We start from the raw sequence: 14,512 nt of genomic DNA on the forward strand, positions 1-14,512 counted from the left end.
ATGGGCTTTGCTGGGCAAGAGAGAGACCTGTGTTTCTGCCATGTGTTTCCTCAGGGCTGCCTTTTCTGTGCTGGGTTTTATTTTCTATTGGTTTTGGGGGTTTTTTTTGCAAGATGGATGTTATTTTCTACCTTATCTGAATGTTAACATTTAAAAATCACTTTGCATCAATGAGAAATTATTCAGGCTTTGAGTCTTTTATGGTTATGTTTTATCATATATAGTGGTGTGATTGCTTTTCACATCTCACACATAATGCTCAATCTTTTTCATACCTACTCAATCTGATTTACTCCCAGATGGATGCAGGTAGGGTTATGGCTAAGGATACATTCACTCTATTCAGGGGACTTTCTGTGTCACCTACTCTAGGTGGTTCTGCTCTGGCAGGTGGGATGGACTAGATGATCTTTTGAGGTCCCTTCCAGGCTTTAAGATTGATTCTGTGACTTTACAGTTGTATAGGGCGTATTTTCAGCTGTCTTTTTGAGCCCACATGATGCAAAGTGCTCTGGCTCGTGACTTCTGTTCTCATGATTGCTTTTATTCACCATACTTCCATAGAAAAGGTCACGAATTTTCCCCATTATTCCTGTGCTGTGGAAGCATTTGTGGTGTGGGCTCCAACTATTGCATTGTGTGTCTTGCATGTAGTTGCTTTAAACAAAAGTGGACAGTCCTCTTGTGGTGTTGTTTTGACCTGTGACAGAGCTGTATCAGGGAAAAATACACAATGAGTAACCATGAGGCAGAGTGATTGTTTTTAAATTCTGAGGTTGAGCTCTGCCCACTGACTCAGGGGTTGATTTGTTGTGTGTGTTGTTATTCTCTCTGACTCGCAGCCCAGGCACACTGTCAGCTGGAAAGCTGCTGTGCTCAGAAGATGCTCAAGCATCTTACAGGAAAAGTACGTCCAATCAGAGATCTGAGGGGTTTTTTTTTTCCTCCTGTACTTACAGGTAGCTTAAGCACAAATGTGGTTCAGAACTCCTATTAATCCCTGTTTTTAATGAGTGTTCTCTGCCCTGTGGCTGGAAACGCCTCGCTGTGTGTGTGAGCAGTCTGCCTTGCTGCTGAGGGGCAGACAGAGCCTCTGTTTTATGGAGGATCACATGATTTAACCCAAGAAACTCTTCTGAAATGGCTGAAGTTGCAATTAAAACCACTTAAAACCCCTATTCTGGATTTGGAGAGGTGGTTGTTCTTGATGAAGTGATTTTTCTCTGTGGACAAGACTGTGACAGAGCTGGAGCTGCTGAAAGTCAGCATCTGGGGTCCTCATGTTTCAGTGCCTTATTCCATAGTCAAGCAGCAATAGAGATAGACACAGACCTACATGTTTATGTGAAATCTGGTTTGGGTTTATCACTTTTACTATCACTTGTCTTTTGCAACCAGATAGAATATTACAGTGTTATTTTTATTTCATTGATTTAACCTGGTCTTCAACAGAGTGGGATATAAAATTGCATTTAAAAGATAAGTGGATAAAAAAGATCTACAGGATGCATTGCATCTTGGATGACAAACTGACTCCTGTGAGTACATTTTCTTCTCCTAAGCGTTTGGGCTATACATTGTAGGCTGGTTTGTCCTTAATATCTGATTTTATCACAGAACAGAGTACTTCAAAATGGATTAGTTAGTAAAAGCTCAAAACCTGACGTTATAGTGTAACTTAAATGGTCTGATTTTGTTGCTATTTAACATTTTATAAACTGTGTGGCTGCACTTGTCACAAAGCACACACGTTGCCCTTCAGTGAGTTGCTGGGTAACATTTTGAAGCAAGCCCAACTGTGCCTCACTTTCTGATCAAGGGGAGCACTGTGTGGGGCACAGAAGAACTGTTTTGTACAGCTAGAATCTATTAAAACTGAGAAACTGTAGGCAGAGTTTAATAGGAGGAAAGGCCAGTGCCAGCCACACGATGGGTGAGGTGGGTGTGGAACAGACACAACCACTTGGCTAAATCACAGCCAGGGGTAGCAACAGCCCATCGGCAGGCTGGGCTGAGCTGAGCTGAGTGACAGCATTTTGGCAGGGTCTGGTGAGATGTGTGTGTGTTTCTCTACACACATGCATAAGTTTCTTGGCTAGATGATTTGTTATTTATAGTATTTTAGTATTAAATAATAAATCAGCGTCTGGGAAAGAAACGGCTCCTGTTTGCATTCTGCTAAATCACTTTCCATCTTTCCCTCTAAAGCAGCAAAAACATAGACCTGTGGAACATCTTTTCTTCTGTCATCAAAAATTCTGTGTGATTTTTTTTTTCCCCCCACTATTCTCTCCTTTCATCTGTGAGAGGAGATGGAATACTTTGATATTTCATTTAGATTGCAGGGCACATTGGGAAGTCAGCTCTTGGAGCTGATCACTGGTGCCTGTACTGTCCAACCACTGCCAGGTCACTGTGTCTCTCTGGACCTCTGGCCTTCCAGCTGTGTGGTGGAGACAGTGCTGGTCTTGCAGCAAGATTGTTACTGGAGCAATTTAAGTGTGGGATGAGAGGGGTATCTGCCTGTGCATGTTTGCCTAATCCTGGATAGCTGGGGGTTCGGTGTGTCAGGTTTTCCGTCTATAGAGTTCATTGCTCAGTGGTTGGCAACTGCTTTCAGGTGTCAGGGAGAGCAGATCATGCTGAAGAATACTTTGGACCTCTGTCATTTCAAAGCCAGAGGTGGAATCTAAGTCTCACTTGACTTTGAGAATCCTGGCACAGAGATTCATCCAGCTGATTGACAAACTGTCATCAGGCTCTTCCCAAACACCTGCTGAAGCACAAAGTTATCATCATTTTCATATGCTCACGTGAGGCTTTTTGTCCTGAGTCACAGTAAAAGCCTGCACAGAAGCAAAGATGCTGTTGCATTTTCATTTATGTCTTTCCCTGGTGATAGAACTGGATGAGGGACATGGTTGTGGCTGTCTACAAACCTTTTCACCTTGTCCCTTGGCAGTTACATGTGGTCTTCCAAAGCCCACTCTGTTAAACCACTGTGACAGCTCATGAGGGAGAAACATTGTCCAGAAATGCAGGACACAAGACAATCCTACTTCTACAACATGTTTTATGGTATGCTGTATCAAAGGTGATGGCAACCTTGAGAGAAAAGGGGGCCTTTCTGTGCAGTCCAGCAGTGAGGATGAGAACAAGCTAAGAGTAATCAATTAAACAGAGCCAAGGGAAAGGAAAGCTGTCTGCCCACTTCCACTTAGAGATACTCAACTACCACTGCCAGATAACTCCTGCACCTTTCCTGGGTTGCACTAATGCTGTTGGCATTCATTTGTGTTAAGCTACCTGCTACTGTAAACCAAGTTCAGCAAAGGCACTATTACCGTCTGACTGCTGTGTAGTGTCTGTGTGTCTGCCTGGATGTTGCTATAGCTGCTTGTTTCACCTCTGCCTGCACGTCCTCTGAATTCACAGCTCTGAGTGCAGGGTGCATTAGCTGTGCTTATTGCCTGCAAAATCCCACAAATCCTTGTCTAACTTGCTTTCAGTCACCAACAGCTTCTATTGTCAGTATTTCCCATCGCAGATAAGGGATTCAGTGTGCACAGATGTTCAGAGAGATGCCCCTTCTCTCAGTTTGTGGTGATTTAATGAGTGGATTTAACTTCTCATACAGCCCAGTGCCATAGGTAGTAGATGCACTGTCTGCCCACTCTGTTTTGATATTGCCAGGGAAGCACACAAATTCTATCCAAGTTTTCTTAAGTGCCTTAACTAGAGTGGATATAAAGCCCTGAGCTTGAAATCACTGCTCTTCAGGGGATGTCCAAGGAAAGCAGTGGTAAACATGAATGAGATACAGCTCTGTGGAGGACCTGACACCAGAAGGCATCTCCTGTCATAATGACTTTCCCATAAAAGCAGTGCATAACACGTCTCCCAAATCACACCCCGACCTGCTCAAATCCACAGAGCCCAGTTTAGCTGTCAGTGCCACTTGTTTTTCACTGGTGTGACTCACTGGCTGTGATGAAGTTGCTCCCGATGCACATTGTGATCAGAGTGGGCAGAACTATTAACAATTATTTACATAGATGAAATGGTGAAGGGGCTGTCAAAGCTGTCACTGAAGCTGTCACTGAAACTGTCCTGGAAGGACACACTCAGCCACTGCCTCGGCCAAGCCGTGGGTTTTACGTGCTGCAGCAGCAAACGAACCCCCCTGGACACAGCTAATGAGGCAGCTACAGACACCTCCTTTGTTTCTGACAAAAAAAATGAATCATAAAAGCTGCTGAGAATCATTTTCAGTTCACAGTACATTTGGTGCCAGACTTTCATGCTGCAGTCATGAGGATATATAGTGACATGTACAAGCAAGCTGCGTGCGTTTACCCTGTGATGTGCACTTGAGGGCATTTGTGCACAGCTTTACATATATATATATACTTTTTAAAACATTAAGTCTTTCAAACAGCTATTTTGTCCTAAGAACCTTTATCTCCTGCCAAAGTAGCAGTTCTTTTTCACTGCCAAGGACATTTTCCTCCCCTTTTACTCTTCAAATATTTTTGAGCTCTGCTCAGACAGTAACAGGCAAAGGATGGACAGTGGCAGTGTCTGAGTGGCACAAATATAGGAGCTAGATGGTTTAAACAATACTTCAGTATCTGCTGAAAATCTAAGGGAAAAAGGGTGACAACAAATGCAAGTGTTACAATACAGAAGACAAAACTAAGATTTAAAAGACTTTCCCATCAGCATCTGCAGGTCTGCTCTCCTGTTCTGAAATCTCATTTTCTCCTTTCACTTCCAAGCCAACACAATTGAAAACTACTCTGTGGGTAGATGAAGGACCATCCCTCCCAGACTGGATACTTCAAGACTCCTGCCTTTCTGGGTTAATAAATTGCCACAACACAGTGTGGATGTGACACTTCCTTTGGGCCGTTTTGTAAGATCTCTGTTGGGGTTTAGATGGAGATCTGCAGAGCTGTGCCATTTCAGGAGCATTTGTTCATACAATCATGGAATCATTTTGGTCAGAAAAGCCCTCTGGAGGTTACCTAGTCCAGCTTTGTGTTATCCTACATGGAAAGTAGAACAGTCCCATGTTAATGATGAAGGAAAGTTATCAGAAGGTGTGTGTGTTAACAAGACATGTTGGTGTGTGTCTTGGTTGCATCAGAAATTGTAAAGAAAGGTCAAAACTGGAAAAGAGCCTCTACCATTTGTTGCTTTTCTGATCCATCCTGACATCCACACCTTCAGAAAAGAATCTGACAACAACCATGACTGTTGCTCTTGAGCCACAGATTCATCTTCTGTGTGTAAACTGATGGGGCTGTTTACCTAAGTTTTATCTATTCAGAAGGTTTTCCCTGGGCTGGAAATCAAGCTTGTTCAATAGAGCTCGTTAGGTAATGAGCTTATTCACTAAGCTCATTAGTGGTGCAATTCATCCTGCTCAGCCCTCTGCAGCCCAAAATCTTGTATCCCTTCAGCCCAGCTTACTACTTGTTTTGACCCTGAGCAAGAGAGATGACTTTTAGCTAATTTCATCTGGTTTGTGTATTTTCATTCACGAGCTGTCTTGCTCAATGAACGTTTCTATTATTCAATCTGGCCTCCTATTCCTCTGTAGGAGAAAAACATCTAAAGGGGCTGAAGTCCTTTGCATCCAGCGTGCCAAGGCTAGAATATCATGCCAACTCATTTCATGAACTGAAGCAGAGCGTCTGACTCAGTAGGACTCATCCTATTACATGATGGATGCTCCCTGGATTGATGAACAGACGGTTAGGCAGATGTAAGTAGGCAGGAAAACGAAAGAGGCACCAAGTAAAAGTTGTGATTGCCTCCTGTGAGCTGACCGTGATTGGCCATCTGCACACAATCTAGTGGTCTTGCAGGAAGGTTTAAAGCACACACCTGCCCTGCAGAAGCTGAGGATCTCACATTTTGGTTAATTAGAGGGAGCTTGATAAAAAGGGATATCTCACGGGTGCAAAGCTGGGTGGGAGACAGGGTTTTCAATCTTCCTGAACCAACAGCACAACTGAAATGTGTGATGGTGAAAGATGACTGTTAGCAATAATGCTTCATTGATGCATGTTGACAGTGGTAAATTTAAGTCCTGTTTCTACTCATTTCAGACACTGATTACTAGAAAAAACACTCTCAAGCAGTGGAGTAATGGAGGAGTCAGAGTCTGTTAAATTGACAGCAGCCTGCTCCTCTCTTCCCTCTGAAGAGGCACAAATTGGAGCTTTTCTCAGCTTAATATTGATGACAAAAGGCCAAGAAACTGTGTAAACCTCAGAAGACACTAAACCAGGATTATAATTGAGAACAAGTTCTGAAATCAATTGCAGGGATAGAGTAAGTTTGTGTCTGCATTAGCAGGAGCTGAGCTGGTGCTGAGGACACAGCATCCCCACTGTACACATCTCGGGTCCTAGTCTGGTCCATGGACTGAGCACTCATTAGCATTACAAGCACATTTGGTGCATTCCTGGAGTGCATCTTCCAGTTGTAGTTCATCAGAAGGAATGCAGTCTGTGTGCTCCAAAACCTGTTTGCACTGTGAGCCAAATTGCAGCAAGGGCAGGATGATTGGGTTTGCTTCCAAAGAGGGTTCCTAATCCAAACTGAGACACTGAAGTAGATGGACTCTATGAGAAAGCAGCTCAGAGCAGCTTTCTCTTTAGCTTTCCTTTTGAAGACAGCTTACTTCTGCCAGGCATTAGGTTGTGAGAATAACCAGCTTGCACTATCCTTTTCAATTGAAAAATAAAGTGCTATTTTTGTTCTTACCATAGTAACTGTAATTAATATTGATGGAAGATTGCTCCCTTGTGCTCTGGATCACACAAATACAGAGAAGACTTTATACTGTTTATATTGTTTTGCCTCCAGATACACCCCAAAATTGCATGTAGTGCCTACAAACATGGAACTGAGGATGGTGAGAAAATTCCCAATCCTGTGTGTGAAAATAAGCAGAACTAAGTAACAGTAAAAAGTGGGTTTTCTTAGTATGGAGAAGGAAAAAAAAAGGTCTGCCTGGTTGTGGGGTGAAATCTTGTTATCAAGTCTGTGCATTTGAATATTAAAGGCTGAAAGTGACTCAAGATTTTATCATCTGCTGTTTTCACATCTGATGTGAAACTCTATCTACAGGCGAGATGAGACAAACAGCAGCAGTTTGTGTCTTTTAGATGGCAAAGGGGAGTCACATGTACAGACAGAACAAAGCACCGAGTACATAAAAAATAGTTACCCCTAATAAAAAGCTTAAGGGTACTTCACAATGTTGAGGATGTGTTGTTTGATGAACAGGAGCTGTTCCAAGTGAAGTCAGCAGCTTTTGCCAGCCAGGGCGAGGTTGGTGGGTGCTGGGGCGTTATTTCTGCTGTGCTGCCACAGGAGCATTCAGCAAATCCCTACGTGGTGCATGGTCAGTAACCAGCTGCTTCCCTCCATACCTGTAAGACTTGAATGATTTGACCTTGTTATGGGGAGACTCCCCAGCACAGCTGCACTCTGACCTCTGCAGCTCTGTTTAAGCTGAGGTTTTAGGGGCCCCTGGTGTGGTTCCACAGGACTGCTCTGTGCAGAAGCGAACGATCCTTCTCAAGGGCTTTCTGGGGATGTACATCAGCCAAATTTCACAGAGTCCTGAAGGCAAAAAAGCTAAAGCTGATCTGTGTTTTAATTTTGCTGCAGATGGCAGGCCAAGATTAAAGCAGCAGGCTTCCCCAGGCGATCTGCTCAATGGCTTCTCCTGAACCCAGCGCGGCGAAGAGCCCGCTCGGAAAATGGCTTTGAGTGGCTGCCCATTTGGGGCTTGTTGTTGTTGCAGATGCTTTTATAGGTGAAAGAGAATTCATACACAGAGTGCCACTCTCCATCAGCAGGAGTGACAGCAGCGACAATGCCATTGCAGTGCTCGTCCCCAGACCCAAACCCCTCACGGCCCCGTGCAGTAACGAAAATCCACAACGTCGAGCCAGAACAAAAGGGTGAAATCACGAAAGAACGAGGGAAAGAAAGAGCCAGATGCTCCAGCTTCATTTCTGAGGCTGCAAACCAGAATGAAAAGCCAGAGAAGACTTGCACCTTTAAAGAGTAATGAATTGTTTCCTCCCCTGGCAGGCAGTGATTTGACTTGCCACATGCCTCCCAGTAATTTCCCAGCAGGTTTTAATGTTGGAACAATGGCATTCTGTTAGATACTGATTTTAAAATAACTCTTCCACACTTACTTGTAACTTGAAGAGGTGAATTACAGCCCTTGAATGTGCTCTAATGTATCAGTGGTGAATAGTTAAATAGGCACAATCTGTTTCTGCAGACATGGCCTGTCCAGGAGGAGGCAGAGCTCGGCTGAACCCTGCCTGTCTTTGTCCAGCAGCCTGCATGCACCGAAGGGAAACTCTCATCAATGCACAGTGGATGTGGTAGAATTTGACAGGATGTGCTGAACGTTGAAGGAGTGGGAGGGCAAAGGATAAATGACCTAACTGTAGCTCTTTTCTTCTTCAACTCCTTCTGAGCCCTGAGGCTCACCGTGGGACATGCTGCGGCTGCCAGCACCCTTTGGCCAGCCTTGAGGGGCACACAGGGCCGCCCCATGGGTCCTCAGACTGCCAGGGTCATGCCCAAAAGCACAAAGCACACTCATAAGCAGTGCCAAAACCAGCTGCTGCACTCAGATATCATCATTTCTGAGGCTTGTGCTGCATTAAAAAGAAATAAACCTGCTGTGTGCTCTGACAACGTGCTTTGGCAGCTCCATCCTGCAGCTCCATCTCTCTGTACTTCTGCACGGACTGGAATGAAGGGTAGGAAGACATGGCATGTGATAGAGGCAAACAGTACCCTGCTTGCACTGAAACCATAGTGAATTACACAGATGACAGGGTTAATGTTCACTGAGAGGTAGGGTGCCTGAGATCCGAGCTGTAAGGCTGATGGGTGGCAGTGAGAAAAACGTGCTCTTAGACTTGTTCTGGGGGTTTTTTCCTCCTTTTTTTTAATGAGGGGACTGCATTATAGTGCCTGGGACACTCCTTTACAGCCCAGAAATAAACTGGGTTTGGTCACAGGTATCCCCTCATTCTGGCTTCAGCTTCCCTGAATGCACAGATCCCTTAAGCAAATGCAATAAGGATGTCTCGCAGCGCTTTCCTGGGATTAACGTGGGGCAGGAGTTTCATTTGGTATTTTAGGTGCCCCATGCTAAATCTGTGCCAAGTAAGAAGCCTAAGTAAGGATATGCTGAACAGATGGCATCTCTAAGGAGTGAGGGTGGTTGCTGGCAGCTGCCTGGGCAGAGGATCAGCCTCTGGGCAGAGGGGCTACAGAGACACAGATCGCTCTGAAACTCCCTCTGCACTCGTCTCTGCTCCACAATTCACACTGAAAGCTGACTCTGGCTGCACGGGCTGTAATCAGCTAAGAGACATAATTAGTTTTGGCTAATTTGTAGCAGGGCCTTTAACTTCACTCCCCTTTCCCTGCTTTCCAACTGACAGTGGCTACTCTGACCCTTATTTTCAGCTGATCTCTGTAAACTAATTGCTTTTACTGGGTCAGCGCTGTTATGAAATTATCATGTTATGAGACTAAAAATAGCTCAAATCCAGTCAGCAAGCCAATCACTTCCCTTCATCTCCAATGAAAACACAATGTTATCTTTAATCTGTATTTATCAGGCACTTACTGTGATGCAAGCCAGGAAGAATGGGGGGGGGGAGGAAAAGAGAGGAGCTTAGAAAAATACCGTAAATCAGTTGCTATAGATGCATCTCTGCCAAGGCTTCCTTTGGTAAATTTAGCAGTCATGTTACAATTTTAGCCATTACCATTACTTGGCCTTATTCAAAATAATTCACTTCTCACACAATGAGTTCAGCCTAAGGGAAAGTTATTTTGTCTTGCACATTAAAAATGGTGTGTTTGCACGTCCGTGCAATCGCTGCAAACACGCAAAGACACAAAAAGCCTGAGGATAGACACATCTTTCTCTTAAAAAGAGAGAGAAATCCAGTGAATTGCACTTGCTCTGGGTATGAATAAAGGTATTTTAATACTTCTGGGGTTCTGGTGAATACAAATAGCTCAAAAATGAGCTGCTTGCCTGAGATTTACATCGAGATAGTGAAGGGAAAAGGTTCCGTCTGTAGCTTGTGATACAAAGACATTTTGCACACAATATCTGTGAATCCATTAGGAGAAGAAAATTGATACACAGTTTGTGTCAGATGAAGCTGGAGTCAAGAGAATGAAAGCTCAGGGAAAAGGCTTCTTTGTGTAGCTCCATCGATTGGCTGTTTGATTGGACTTTGTGTCTATTAAAGTCAAGCAGTTCTTTGGCCTGTGGATGTGAGAGCTGTTGAGTCCGTGGGAAATGGCGAGAGCGATGAAATGTTGGCTCCTTGCTTTACAAAGCAAATACCCCACATCTCATCTGTCTTTCCGCTGATGATGGGAAACATGCAAAGCAGTGTTTCTATTAAAGCAGAGGGGTTTTTTGTCTGGTTCAGTTTAATGGCAGGGGCTGAAGTACTGACACGATGTGATTACTGAGCCAAACAGCAAGTCTTTGCAGAGAAGCCGGGGATGGCAACGCTCCAGAGAGTTGTTATTTGCCTTACTTTGCAAACTCCTCTTAGTTTGCATGAAGGAGGGTGAATGAAGGTTACTATCAGCTTGAGTGGTTTCAGTGCTTTGCACTGGAGAAGTAAGTGCAGAGAGATCTCTGTTCACACAGCAGCTGGCAGCGTTTGCAGGAAACCTGGTCAGTATTCAGTAAGTTGCTGTTAGCCCAGCTGTCAGCAGTTTGGCAGCAAGTATTTCACATCCTAGCTCACTACTTTAATTTCATCCTCTTTCTTATCTGTGATTGAATACCAATAAAAAAAGAAAGCCCAAGGAATAAGCAAAACAAAGAACCACGTTGGTTTCAGAGGTATCAGCTCTCTCTCACACTCACAGTTTGCAGAGTCACCAGCTCCCACCTTGAACCACGACAAACCAAAACAGGCCCCTTCCCTCAAATCCCTGCTCTCTAAGCACTCAGCTAATAAAGACTGTAAGAAACTTCAGACCTTGCTCCAGATGTGGCTGTTGACATAACCAGGTCAGCACATCTGTTTCATTGACTTCCTAGAGTTAACCTGGTCCCTTAAATGAATTCTATAGGTAAGATTGTGTTGTCCAAGTGCACTGATGTGTATCTTTCAAACTCATTGACCAGTGGCACTGAATCTGAGAGGGACAGTGTTCTCAGAACCATTATGTTCCTGCAAATTGTAAGGGAGACAGTCAGACAGAAGATAGAGTCTCCTAGGACAACCCTGAGGGTGCTGAGCTGTGGGAGCTCAGCCTTCACTAGGCAATAGAAAATATCACAGTGTATCCCTAAGCTCAGAAGCAAATCCATCAACAAGCCTTGTTCCTTGGTCCACAGTACTGTTGGTTTCTTGACCCCAATGGCCCCAAAATCTCAGTGATGAGTCCCTCCAGGTTTTTCATCCTGCTGTGCTGTGGACTGCTCCCAACTGTGGTGAGGATGAGGGTGCTGGGAAGCCCAGCTGAGATGCTCTGCATCGCCCTCAGGAGCCTCTCCCTGCCCTGGGATGGGGCAGGTTAAGATGTGGCACTTAGGTTTTCACAGCTACAGCTTACTGCCTACCCTGCAGGTCACAGACACTGCCTGAGAGCCTGAAACATACTGCTGTTGCCAGGTGAAATGAAGACAGTTATAAACAGCTTAGAAAAATAGATGCTGTGGGCAAAACTGGTGTGGGGTTCAGCAGCATGAGAGAGGTCTGGTCCTGCAGCTGTGGTTGTGATGTGAGCTGATGGGCAGCCAGACATGAGCTAGTATTTATGGTATTGGTGCTTTAGACAAGGGCAAGGGAGAAGATGGGTTGCTCCTGGCCTCTTGAGAAAAACGTTTCTGCATGAATTGGACAGGTGCTTTTGAATTAATTTTGAGTAGTTGTTTCAGTAATTCAGGTTGATTGAAGATGCACCCAAGAATAATGCTTTCATTAGAAACCCTCCTGAGCAACATTTAAATGGTGCTAAATTAAAACCAGCCTCTGTTAAACCAAGGCTGATAAGCACAGCAGAGGGAGCAGAGATACAGGGTCAGTATCATTTCATTCCTCTGCTTTGTTTCCCATTCCAGAAAAACTATTGTACCCCTCTCCTTGGGTTGTGAACCACCTCAAGAGCTTGCCCTGGATCTCTCAAGGCTGATTTGTGGAGTGACCCCTCCAAAAGCATCACTTACTCTATTTTATGCAGCACTTCACCTTCAAGAAGAAATGCATTTTTATTGCTTTTCATGTATGGGTTAATCTGGAAATACAGTTGTATCCTACAGATGCTTTTAGGAACCTGGAATAACAGCAGCTGATATACAGTGGGAAAGTTAATGGTTTCCCAGTGCTGGTCTTGTTTGTCTTGTGGAAGAAAACTTCCCTTTTATACCAGTGGAGCTAACTTTCTAATGTTTTAGTAACATAGGAAAACTTGCAAGTTCCACATCACCTTTATAAAGCACTTTGTCCCAGCAATGGTGGAATTCTACTGTCAGGGAAATGCTCACCTACCTGGATTTAAATGTTTCAGTGCTCAAAACAACAAACACACACATATGTACATAGATTTAAGTTAAAATCCACTGTGCTTTATAATTTCTTGTTCTAAATGCTGGCTGAATTTTAAAGGCAAGTGGCAGGAGATATTTAAGATGTTCATAAAAGCTCTGAGCATTGCTGAAATGCAAGCAGTGAGCTGGCAACCACTAACTAGGCAAAGTTTGATGTCTTAAGAAGCACATTAGAGACTTGGGCTGCATTTTTGGCAATGTCTGTGTGACAGGAATTGCCAGTACTCTCATTAGTAACAAGATCCTTCCAAACATATTGAAATGACTTCTGAAAAGAGATGCATGTGAAATATTGTATGTCAATGACAGTTTGTCAAAACTGAAGGGATTTATGGGGAAATGAAGGGGAGGCAGAGATGTTAACTGCCCACATCACACAGTGGGAGTCAGGAAGGTGGAAACGACCTGAGGCTGAGAGTTTGATCTCTAGAGTTTGTGGATTGCTGTGCCATGGTGCCAAGCTGGGGTGAGAGCTGTTGCAGGAGCCACAAGCTGGTACTGGCAGCTCCGGTACCTTTTTCTATCGGTGCTGTCCTGTACCCGTGCAACTGGGACCCTGCCATCGTCCTGACCAGCTCCAAAAAGCACCTCTGAGGAGTCCAGCCAGGGCTTTCCCAAGCTGGTCTGGCAGAAACTGAGTTTTATGGTTCATAGCAGCAATTTCTCTTCCTAGCACAGGTTTTGGGCAAGCCAGTGCAGAGTGTTTGGCTTCAGGTGCTTGGCTAAGGAAGCGCTGGGTACCCACTGATGTGGTGGTGGACAGACAGGTGTTGTCAGAGAGCACAGGGGCAATATGGGGTAGGCTATTAGTGAGGTTTCTGGGCTTCTTGTAACTGTGATACAACACTAAACCCAGCTGACAGACTACTTGCTAGAGACACCCATTTTAATTAAAATCCTGCCACCAAAACCCCAAACCAGCAATACCCAGAGGTGAAGTTGTAAGGCTTTGACAGCACGTTAGAGTTCCCTTTCCAATGAACTCTTACAAAGATGTGTTTAAACTTCCAGTTCTTAAAATACTCATTTCAAGCTCTTGTTCATCTATACTTTCTGTGATTACAACAGATTGAGAACACTTTAAATCCTCAGGAGCACGCTGGTTTGTGTGTCCATGCATTGAGAGGGGAAAGACAACAAGCCCAAATCATTGCACTGACAGGAACAGAGACTCAGCTGCACTACAGCATGTTCCTCGTGTATTTCACAAAGAGGGTCTGTTCCCAACCAACACTGAACATTCCCTTGACCCCAACTTTCCTGTCACAATGACAGAACAACATACAAGTGAATGTGCCTAAGCCTGTGGAGATGGAAAGATTAAACAGAAACCACAACATAGAGCTGTGTTCTCACATCTTTCCCCTGTGGAGAGGAACAAGCCACCCAGGACAGATGTCCCTCTGAAGCTGCTCACGTACCGTGATGGGGACAGCAGGGTGAGAACTGACCAGTATGGACCAGTCAGAATATGGAAAGCTGAACCACAGGGTTGGAGGGTGCCGGGATCCAAAGCCCAGCTTTGGTTTCTAAGTGAGCACTGACTTGTTTTCCAGAGTAAGGAACTGTGAGCTTTTGCCATACAAACTGGCAAACTTTGCTTAGATATTGAAAAGGAGCACAAAGAAACCTTTTGGTGACTATGACAAAAATGTTCTTCATTTTCACTTAAGGAAGAAATTGAGCCTTGCAGCTGTCATGTGCTCAGGTTCTCTGCCTTTCTGACAGCTGAATTGTGATCTTAATAATTTAAAAGTGCTACTGAGAGCCTGTTCCTGTGTAATAGGCACAGAGAAGTGTTTAAAACCAAAAGCAGTTTAGAGGAAAAGTGGCCACTGTATTACAAGAGTGAGAATTGTCTAC

At 44.3% G+C, this 14,512-nt stretch overlaps 1 protein-coding gene across 2 annotated transcripts in view; it reads right to left on the minus strand.

Moving 5' to 3' along the window:
- Positions 1 to 14,512, minus strand: part of KCND3 (potassium voltage-gated channel subfamily D member 3) — a 109,368-nt gene that overhangs the window by 92,792 nt on the left and 2,064 nt on the right. The gene's annotated exons all lie outside the window — the stretch shown is intronic.

Source organism: Colius striatus, chromosome 22 (assembly GCF_028858725.1).
Source record: "Colius striatus isolate bColStr4 chromosome 22, bColStr4.1.hap1, whole genome shotgun sequence".
NCBI classification, from domain to species: Eukaryota; Metazoa; Chordata; class Aves; order Coliiformes; family Coliidae; genus Colius; species Colius striatus.